Source organism: Primulina huaijiensis, chromosome 5 (assembly GCF_012295235.1).
Source record: "Primulina huaijiensis isolate GDHJ02 chromosome 5, ASM1229523v2, whole genome shotgun sequence".
Taxonomy (NCBI): domain Eukaryota; kingdom Viridiplantae; phylum Streptophyta; class Magnoliopsida; order Lamiales; family Gesneriaceae; genus Primulina; species Primulina huaijiensis.
Window position 1 is genome coordinate 6,766,453 of NC_133310.1, and position 9,506 is coordinate 6,775,958.

The 9,506-nt window shown below is 30.0% G+C and overlaps 1 pseudogene; it reads left to right on the forward strand.

Annotated features, from left to right (window-relative positions):
* Nucleotides 1-7,532: 7,532 nt before the first annotated feature.
* LOC140977557 (two-component response regulator ARR17-like) lies at nt 7,533-9,506 on the forward strand (annotated as a pseudogene).

Here is a 9,506-nt window from a genome sequence, read left to right on the forward strand (position 1 = left end):
TGTTATGAGGCATCCAATCATGGAATATGACTGAAAAATTTTGTCACGGGACTGCGCATTGTTGACGGCATTGAAAGGCCACTAAGAATATATTGTGACAATAAATCAGCAGTTATGTATTTCAATAACAACAGGAGCTCGACGAATTCAAAACATATTGACATCAAGTTTCCGGTTGTTAAAGAAAGAATTTAGAGTGGAAAGTTGTCTATTGAGTATATCGGTACAAACTCCATGGTTGCGGATCCGCTTTCTAAGGGACTACCAACCAAACAGTTTTATGAGCACACTGCTAGTATGAGTGTTATATCAATTGAGAAAATGTAGTTTTTGGTGGGAGTTTGTTATTTTAAATGTTTTTCAGTTGTAGAAATTTCCAGTTACAGTTATGTAAATTTATTTTTCGCAGAAATAAATTTCAAGTTAAGTCACACTCTGATTATGGTTTAAAGTTTGATCTCAATAAGGTTAAAGGAGGACCAGTTGGAAATAGGCATGTTACGGTCACATTGCATTAAATTTCATGGTACACATCCACTTCATGATCCATGTCATTCAGTTATGTTGGCATACATGACCATTGATGGGTCCAGTTATCTTGAGTGTAGTGAAGACCGCTTTGATCCTATATTGATGTGATTGATGGACTGGATTGATTATAGATACATTTCGGAATGACAACAATTTTGAGCATATAACGTTATTTTCACAAACATAATTATAAGGTTGCGCATATAGCCCAAGTGGGAGATTGTTGAATCAATTTATTTATATGGTCTTATATGTGAATAATCATGCTTTGTCGATTGTCTATTAAGTTAAACCCAAAATAAAATGATCAACTAAGGTTTCGAGTTATTGGACTTTAATGTATCCAATAGGTTGTGGGTCTTTAATGTGTAGAGATATAAGTGTAATTTCTGTTTTTATGATGAGCTAAAACATAAATATCAGAAGATAATGATAAACATTATCTATATATATGGGTCATGATCCCCAGATCATGCTCTATTACGTTCCCTATTCTATTTCCCATTAAGAAAATAGTTTAGAATAGAAAACTAAAAGATTCTCTGAAGAAAATAGCGCATCAAGACATGTTCTAAAGAATTCAGGATTATGGTTTCAGGTACGCTTCCGCTTAAGTTTTCAGTCAAATTTTTAAGGATTTAGCATGATTGATTCTGTGATTTGTGGTTTTCTCCAATAATTCCCACTCAAGTTTAAGACCCTCATATTAGGAAGCTGAGCTAAGCTAAGGCTTAAGCCTCCTGTTATATTATTTCTTGCAAGAGAGCTTTTGCAGTAAACGAAACTGAAGAGACCTCTGCTTACTTTTCCTGAAAGCCCAAAGTCATCGAGAACAAGTTCAGTCACTCTATCGGATCTGGGATTGCATCTCAGCCCATCCCTTTTAATTACAATGTTTTTTTTTAAAAAAAAATAGAATTTTGTTAAAGATAAAGAATCTAAATAATATAACATCTACAATATAAATATATATTAATCATATATACGAACAAAAAATTATCTGTGTCCTATTTCTTCGTCTTCTGTATTTGTTCTTTTATTCCTCACACACACATTTATTTAATGGTATTCATCTTGTATTTATAGAGGCGAAGCTGATCGTACGTCAAGACTCATCAATTATGTTCGTTGGAATTTGAATTTGTTTCCCGAATTGGTGTCTCCACTTTCTGAAAACCATTCTGGAAACTTTCTACTTTAAGTTCTACTGCAACGTTCATTTTTGTCCATTTGATCGGACAATTGCTCGTACCTTTGTTCAAAGCTAGATTCCTCTTGAAATTTTTTTGGCGATATGCGAACTGGTTTGCTCCAAACTGTTGCTCTGAACTGGTCAGCAACTGGTCTTTGAATGGACTGGTGAAATCAGTTGGCTCATTATCTTGAACTAATTTCACTTATTCGGTTGAACTGATCAGCTGGACTTTTCATCGGTTGAACTCTTCATCGGCTGGCATAGCTTTTGAATGTCATCTGAATCACCTATCAGCTGGACAATCAGTGGAAGTAGTCTTTGAGATATCAGTTGCACTAGTTTAGTTTGAGAAATCAGTTGTCACTTCCAGTTTGCGTCTTGATAGCTTCGGTTGTGGCTCGAGAACATTCTAGTTCGGAGCCCGATCAGTTTCAGCTTTCTGCGCACTTAGGTAAATTGTTAGAAACACAATAACAAATTTTGTTAACATCAAAATCAAGATTGCGAAAATGAAATGTTCCAACGATATCTCCCTTTTTTATGATCACAAAACTTGAACAGTTAAAACATATAAAAATTCTCCTCATTTGTGAGAATCAAAAATAATTTTAAAACACTTAAATAATTAAAAACTCTTTATAAAAAACTGAATCAAAACTCCCTCTTAAAAATGTAATCGATTACGTGAAATTGTGATGTTGGGGAAATTAGGTAATTGAGAGTTGTTTAAGTTCTAAGTTGAAAAAAATGTAGTCATCTTAATTTTACTATTTTGCTTATAAAAATAAAAATTTAAATAAAAAAATTCCATTTTAAACTCAACTCCGACATAAAAACTCCACCCCAAACCCTACTCCCAAACTCCACGCAAATCTGTAAAACTCGATTCAAATATGAAAACATTGATCCAAATGTGAAAGTAGACCCAAATATGAAAAATTAGACCCAAATATGAAAAAATCGACCTAAATATGAAAAACTTGACTCAAACTCGACCCAAATATGAAAAACTAAACCCAAAATATGAAAAACTCGACATATATATAATATGTATACAATTATTTAAGTAATTTTTCAATTAAATGTGGCATAATTATGTGGTAAGGTGTGTTATATAAAAACGTATGATTCAAATCTGGATTGAGTTAAAATATGATTTTTATTATTATTTTAATAAGTACTTGTAAAAATCATCTTGCCATTTAAATCTACCTCTTTGACCAAATTAAAAAGTCTGACTCCCTCCAATTGAAATAAATTAATAGGGAGTCATATATATTTTAATGACCCTTATGATGTTGGCATTTGTCTATTTTTGAATTAAGTAATCAAAATAATTTTTAAAATAAAATATTGATGATTTTTTATGTTTTATTTTTATATTAAAATTGGAAAAAAAATTTAAAAAAATAAAAAAATGAGTGTTTTAAGATTAATTTTGATCCATAGAATTTAATAAATATCATAAATTAGTCACCCCAAATATATTTAATCATAAAATAAATAGCAAGCACTAATTGTATAGCAATTTTCAAAGTTTAAGGACTAAAAGTGTTGCATTCAAATGTTTAGAATCAAAAGTGTTTTGGTATGAAAATACGAGGATTAAAGTGCATTTTTCCTATTTAAATTTTAAATATTATTTAAAAATTATTATATCATTTATATAAATCTTAAATAAGAATAATAATTTGTTTCTATTTATCTTGGTTGAATGAAAATTTTATAATAAAAAAGAAGAAAAGATATTTAAAAAATCATCTATTATTTTGTCTATCAAAATTTTAAATAATAATTAAATATTTTTCAAAAAATTAAATTTTTGTCGTTTAGTAAATGAATAAATCATGATTAAAAATTTTAATTAATTTTTATAACGTGTTAAAAAAATAATTATTTTGAAGTTCTAACTAAAATTAATAATAATAATAATTTACATACGTTTAATATATTAAAATGCATGAGGACACTCTTTTATAAAGTTGGAAAACGTAATATTATATATAAAAATTTATATTTTATTTAATATGATAGAAATTAATGATAGTTAAATATATAAAAATAACACAAAATTCCCTAAAGAAGATTTAAGAATGGTGAGATCAAAATCGTTTGATGATGATTAGATGAGCTATAGATTGAACTAAATCGACGAGATGAAATCTCGACCATTAGATCAAAACTGGTGATTGAGATCTGCTGGATCTAGGGTTGCATTCAAAGGACGTTATCATCCTGAAGAGATGCGATCTAGATTGTCTAATTTAAATGGACGCACCACATTGAATTTGATCAAATGATGTGATACAATTGTTCTGGCTCACCAAATGGGATGTGATCTACACAATTATATTAAGGTCTGACCGAACATACTAAATCTAATCCAAGAGTCACGACTAATCGCGAAAAGACCTTTACAAGCCTTGAAAAATATATAAATATACCCTACATCATAATAAAATAATGTTAGACAATCAAAAACTCGAAAATACATATATTTTCGTCTTATACATATTTTGGCATATTATTTTCGTTCTCCATGCTAGAAGTTCAAAAAGCATTTTAGAAGTTCGCCCAATTTTGTTATTTGTGGTGTTCCTACACAAAATACAAGTCTTTGTATCTTGGAAGACGATGTTGAGTTCCATGAGCAACGTATGTGGAGTAAATTCATTTTAAAGAAGAGAGAGAGAGAGTTCAACTCTAACCTCGACTTACATTTTGTTCGTGACTTATTCGAGCGTTTGTTGCAACATACTCATGCGACAACTTAAGAAAAATTTCATATTTGTACCTATTCCATTACCAACATTGACTAATATATATATTTATGATATGTTGTATACTCACCGTGCGCACTTATGTGAACATCGATGAAGTAAAACTAACATATTGTATGTAATAAAACATAAAAAAATTGTATATTCAATATGTGAATGTCACATTATCGGTACTTATATAAGTGTGCACGGTATTATGCAAATATGATTATTGTATTTAGATAAAAAGGAAATAAATTATTTTAATATATATGTATATATACACACACACACAATTATACGTGAGTGACTATATATAAATATATAATTATGGTTTTTTAAGAAGAAAAGTATAATATATTAATGGTAAATTGCTCAAATATCTTCAAAAGCAGACTAAAATTTGCTTTGTCCCTTTATCAGAAAATGTGTTTGAACTTTTGGGCCACATGTCTTTTTTGGATGAAAATAGTACAAAACATTAAAAATATGGTACATATATATGATATTTGATTATTAGTTGTTTCAGATTTGATATTAATATATTATTTTTTAGTACTAAAACATGTATAAATATTGATATTAATGACAAATTTGTCTTTTCAGATGAAAATCGGTATAAAATAATGAAAATACGGTACTAATATATATGATATTTTAGTACCAGTTTTTTTAGATCTGATACAAAAGATAAGATTTTGAGTATATAAATGAACAACTTTATTAATATCAACATTTGCTATACATGTTTGGTTACAAAAAAAATCATATATTAATATCATATTTGAAACAATTGGTATTCAATATCATATATTAGTATCATATTTTCAATGTTTTGTACCAGTTTCATCCGAAAACAAATGTGTCATTAATACCAATATTTTTTATACATATTTGAGTACTTAAAAATCATATATGAATGCAAATTTAAGTTTGGTTGTGGGACTTTAAAGCAAATTTACCATATATTAATTGCTACCCTTTACATCATTACGAACAACCAAACTTAGGAGAATTGTGAGAGCATCCTCACATTCGCAATCTTGCTGGACAATAAGATCATGCCGAGCAATGATGCCAGACCGCAAATGTTTCTGCTATATGTAGAGGTGTTCAAACTTCGGATAAACTGAAAAAACCGAAAATTCAAACCGAAAAAACCGAACCGAAAACTGAATTTTGTAATTCGGATATAAATGTTAAAACCGAAGTTTATTTGGTTCGGTTTCAGATTATATATGTCAAAACCGAAAAAACCGAAATTTCATTAAATTATTAATTTTTTATATTTTTATTTATATTATATATTTTGATATGATATTTGGTGAATGAAAAACTATTTTGAACAATTTTTAGTTGATTTTTGTTTGTTTAATTAATTTAGACCTTATATTTAAATATTTTACTAAGAAAACATGTAGAAAGTTAACATATTACATTTTACAATATATTTATATTATTAATTTAAATAATTATACCAAAACCGAATTAACCGACCGAAATAACCGAACCGTTTTGGTAAAAAACCGAACTGAACCGAAGAAATATGGTTCGGATATCGGATTATATATTTCTAAAACCGAAATAAAAAACCGAAAATCGAACCGAACCGACCGATGAACACCCCTAGGCCTATATGTGGCTCAAATTGGCCCGGCAAAAGGCGTCCCAGAGCCAAAATAATCATTCCATTAACGTTTCCGTCCACGACTCCAACTCCTAAATAGGGAAAATTTTCTACATTAACCTTTCAGTGGAGGCGGAAACCACTGAGAGAAACACACCGATCAAAGCACGATAGGGTTACATATCAAAAAATTATGGGATTCCCCCATAATTGGTTAGCACCATCCAAAATAAATATAGATTTCATTTTATATATTTATTAAGAAAAAACAGTTACATCATTATTATAGTGAGTGGTACATTATATTTGTATATGTGAAGATGGAAGTCAGGAAAAAATCGAAAAAATCGACCAAAATGGATTGGTAATAGCTAACAATTTCCCTTCAACATGTAATTTTATATAAAATAGTTTTAGATATACATGTTAATATATATATTCATTCCTCAAAAATGAAAATGAAATTTTTTTTTCCAATATATTTTATTTCTTTCAATATATACTTCTATCAAACTATTTAATTTAATTTATTTGTTCATCAATCAAAAAATAATTTTATAATTATATATATATATATATATATTTATTTTAATTTATTTGTTCATCAATCAAAAAATAGTTTTATAAAATATATATATATATAAACGTGTTATTTTAAAAAATTACCTCAATACAGCATAAAATGTTTATCTAAAAAAAGATAAATAAAATCGCATTGATTAATTTCTATAAACTAATATTTAGTAATACAATTAGTAAAACCACAAATAACTCTAGAAAACAAAGACTATTTTAATGCGACAAATTAATACACAAATTTTTATTTTTCAAAAATATAAAAATTAAAAAAAGTTAATAGAAACAAATATTAATTAATTAAAACTATGATATCCAAAAGTGAGTAAATGTGGCTGCTGGGATTCGAGCCCAGGTCTCCACGGCCACAACGTGAGTCACCACTAAACTACAGCCACTTTTTGTCCTTTACTTCTGTTAAAACTATAAAACTAAATTCACTGTACACCTTAAACTTTATTTCTTTTAACATTAGCCGACACCACACGAATCTCTTCTTAGTACATATAGATTAGAGTTCAAATTATCTCCCACAGCTGTATCTTAGAGTCCATGTACTCACAAAAATCAAAGCAGATCCTATAATATCTCAACCCCTGCTGTGTTTCATCGAGGAAACCAAACCATGATCCTATATGACTTCTTTTGCTTATGTCCTAATGGGAATGTTGAATTTGAAAGTTTAAGTAAATTATGAATTTACTAAAATAGATTTTCGAAATAAAATAAAGTCCTTTTTTTAATCGATTCATTCAAAATACCAAACAACCAGCAATTCGTTGAAATAAATCCCATTTCCATTTGTCTCAGTCTCATCTTTTCGGACATTGACAATTTTGTGGGATTTCATCATTTATGGCTATGGATACACTAAACCTCAATAAATCCAATGTATTTATTGCAAAAATTAATTCTGGCTGATGCAAAAGATAATAATGTCTCATATTATCGCCCTCCACTTTGCCTTGGATTTACTGTCATTCTCAGTATTTTCAATGCAAAATCCTGTGAATATATATGGCACGGTTATTAATAGGAAGACTCAGTTCGAGAAAAATTAAAGATTATTATAATTGTAGTAGCATCAGAGTAGGATCTCATGGAGCAGTGAGGAGATTCTTATATTGATTCTGATGCGGATTTTGGTACGTTATGAGAGGTGGAAAAATGGGATTTTGTTTTTATTTTCGAAACAAAAATGGGATATTATTGGTGATCGAATACTGCATCAAATCCAGAGAAACTTAAGGAGATCACGAAATATCTGTGACAAACTTTGGAAATCTGAATTATTTTCTTGAAAACCCAAAAGTTTTTGGGTCTTTCATTCATCTTTAAATACCACCAACCACACTGGGGGCTCTGTGTTTCCTCTTTCTTGGTGGGCTTTCAATTTTTATAGATATAGATATAAATATAGATATATAGGTGTGTGTTTTGTGTTTTTTGGTGCTATTGTGAGGTGGGTTCTGGCTGTATAGTCAAGAAAGTGATAAAAATGGATACTTCGGGTTCGGGTTTGGGTTTGGGTTTGGGTTTGGGTTCGGGTGATTTCACTGAGGGAATGGTGGGTGATGTGGAAGAACCTCATGTTCTTGCGGTTGATGACAATTTAGTTGATCGTAAGATTGTTGAGAAATTGCTCAAGAATTCATCTTGCAGAGGTAATTGGCAATTTCCTTCTTGTTGGGCTAAAAATTTGTTTCAATTTTTCTGAATCTCATTGTGTGAAGTGTTTATCTTTCTTTGAAATCAATGGTGCATGGGGAAGAATCTAAGAATTTATAGTGTGAAATTTATTTATTTTTCTCAGAAAAGAACTTTTTTAAAAAATAAAATTGGCTACGGCTCCAAACGAGTTTTACGTACCTAAATATTGTTTTCTTGCAGTGACTACTGCATAAAATGGACTAAGGGCATTGGAGTATCTTGGTTTAGGAGATAACAACCAGAGCAGCACTGTGAATAACAATGTAAGCAACATTTTTTTTTATGAAAACCTTACATTAATTTGACACAGTTAATATATTAGTTTGAGCTCGATTTGATAAGCGAATAAAATATTGAACTTGGCTCATATGAGTAAAAAAATCCCTGAATTTTTTGAAAAGTTGGAAACTATATAGAACTATGGTGACTCTATGGAAATAAGAGGTTGAGCTTTATAAGTCGAACTTTGGCCAAGCAGCTTGATTCATCACTTGCTGCAGCTCTATATATATTAGCAGATCGAGCACTTGACATTTTAGCAACTACTAAATCCCAAATCCAGTTTTATCNATCTAACATTATCCTCAGGATCTTTTCTGCACATTTGTCGCACCAAATGTTGACACTTTCGAGTCCCTCGTTTCGCAGGTCTCAAAGGTGAATATGATTATAACCGATTACTGCATGCCAGGAATGACCGGATATGAACTGCTCAAGAAAATTAAGGTGAATTATTATGAACTCCCGATGTAGTATATAATTTCACTTGTCTACAATCGAGAGGTCTAGAAGTTCATGTTGATATCTTCCTAAGCAGGAATCATCGGTCATGAAGGATGTTCCTGTTGTCATAATGTCATCCGAAAACATCCCAACTCGTATAAACAAGTAATTCATATATTTCTCATCTTCGTTCAAGATATTTTTCTTTACATGTTATGGTTAAGTTATCGCATTTCTAATTCTCCGAATCCATAGGTGCTTAGAGGAAGGCGCGCAAATGTTCATGCTAAAGCCTCTCAAATACTCAGATGTGAAGAAGTTGAGTTGCCAGTTGCTACAATCCTCAGTCAGAACATCCTCAAAGATCTTGGTCTGATCAGTTCTT